The sequence below is a fragment of the Hevea brasiliensis genome, unplaced genomic scaffold, assembly GCF_030052815.1.
Source record: "Hevea brasiliensis isolate MT/VB/25A 57/8 unplaced genomic scaffold, ASM3005281v1 Scaf1, whole genome shotgun sequence".
NCBI lineage: Eukaryota > Viridiplantae > Streptophyta > Magnoliopsida > Malpighiales > Euphorbiaceae > Hevea > Hevea brasiliensis.
This window is the reverse complement of record NW_026614585.1, coordinates 6,509,716-6,511,791: the sequence shown is the minus strand read 5'-3', so window position 1 is coordinate 6,511,791 and position 2,076 is coordinate 6,509,716. Positions and strand designations below refer to the sequence as shown.

General features: G+C 34.5%; 1 non-coding gene across 1 annotated transcript; it reads right to left on the bottom strand.

Moving 5' to 3' along the window:
• Positions 1 to 1,758: 1,758 nt before the first annotated feature.
• LOC131176385 (small nucleolar RNA R71) lies at positions 1,759 to 1,865 on the bottom strand. Its single transcript, XR_009146477.1, has one exon. It is a non-coding gene; the product is annotated as a small nucleolar RNA R71 (small nucleolar RNA).
• Between the last annotated feature and the right edge of the window lie 211 nt (positions 1,866 to 2,076).

The window sequence follows — 2,076 nt, the reverse complement described above, 5'->3', positions numbered from 1 at the left end:
TCTTTGGACAGCAGCATACACACATCCATTCAGACCTTCAACAAGTCTCCAACATCTTTATCTCCATTCACATCCATAGTTTCAGATTTCTTTATTTTATTTTTCTTTTGTAAGCCATGAACATGAGTGACTAAGTTCTTAATTCAGTCCAAGGGATTCAAGTTCTTTTGCTTGATTTGTGAGACTAGGTTCTTAATTTAATTTATGTCTTTTTGAATATCTATTATTTTCTGATTTCATTGTCTTTGATCTATTGAATGATTTGCTAAAAAGGCCTATTAGTTGATTGTTTGATGTGATCAATTGCTGGTTCATTTTCATAATCCGTAATTGTTGTGTAAGATTGAACATGAGTAGCAATTAGATTTTATTGATTATGATCCCAGTTTTCGATAATAACCTAAGGAAACAATATGGTGAATTAATTGATTTATACTTTATAAATTGTTGTTCAGCTTAACTACTTCCTATTCTTAAAGCAGTTGTTAATTTGATGAGGATTGCTTAATACCAATTCAGTTAATAATTAGAGTCAATAAGAGTGTTGGGCTCGAATTGATGTGTATAGGGAAGTCAAGGGTTTACCTCGCTGTTTGGTAAATCTACGTTAAGTATTCAATAAGATATAATTGTATTTCTTTTGTCTATGATCAAATCAATGCATTGGAATACTAATTACCTTGGGCTGAAGTTTGTTTAAATTAAGAGTTTCATATTTAGTTTTTAAATTTTTGATTTCTTCTGATTTAGTGTTACAAACACCCCCCCCCCTCCCCCCAAACCTTTGTTTCTTTCTTTTTCCATTACACAAGTGCATAAAATTTAGTAATTCAGTCTCTAAGGTTCGACCTGGACTTACCACTTATTGCAGAAAATATTTTATTACTAGTAATTTCAATTAATTTAATTTCTGGTGGAATCGATAATGATCAAGAAGCCGGGGACTGAAATTTATTGGATTTCGTGTTTTTAGTGTTAGGATATTCTATTATAACCTTTGTTTGTGAAGTGTTGCTATTTTCAGGTTTTCGAAAAAAAAATTACAGTGTTACTATTCATCGACAGATTTTTGGTTGAATTAGGAGGGTGGTCCATACCTATTTTGAAGGAAACGACATTCTGATCAAGCCCACCCTCTTGAGGCCAAATTCCATTGTTTTCTAGGGTTTTAAGGCATTTTTCTATTTTTACTTTGATTTCTTTTTGTTTATGAAAAGAACTTCTCAATCTAGTGAGTTGATCTTTGATCCAGAAGTAGAAAAAATAGCTAAACAATTGAGAAAATTGGCTAAGCAAGCTAGGCAGATTCCGAGTACATTTGAAGGAGTCCAAGCTCCAAGGGAATTAAGTTCGGATTCGGATTTGGATTCAGATTCAAATTCTGAAAACGAAACCATAGCTGCTAGAACTTTGAAAGAGTTGGCTACTCCTGATCTAAACCAACAACCTTTTTGTATTCAATATCCTGCTTTAAATGTTGCTTTTGAGTTAAAATTTAGACTAATCCATTTGTAGCCTAAATTTCATGGTCTTGTAGGTGAGGATCCACATAAGCATTTAAAGGAATTTCATATTGTGTTTTCCAGCATGAAACCTTAAGGAGTTTCTGAGGATCAAATCAAGCTTCGAGCTTTCCCTTTCTCACTGGAGGGCGCAGCTAAGGATTGGTTGTATTATCTTCCTTCCGGATCTGTCAACTCATGGAATGGGATGAAGCATATATTTTTGGAGAAGTATTTTCTTGCTTCCCGTGTTGCTAACATAAGAAAAGAAATTTGTGGCATTCAGAAATATAATGGAGAGAGCTTGTATGAGTACTGGGAACGATTTAAGAAACTGTGTGTAAGCTGTCCCCATCATCAAATAAGTGAGCAGCTGTTGATTCAGTATTTCTATGAGGGATTTCTACCAATGGACCGCAATATGATAGATGCTGCCAGTAGAGGAGCATTGGTTGACAAGACACCAGATGAAGCAAGGAGGCTGATTGCTAACATGGCAGCAAACTCCCAGCAGTTTGGAATGAGAATAGATTACACACCTATGAAGGTTAATGAGGTAAGTACATCTAACCTT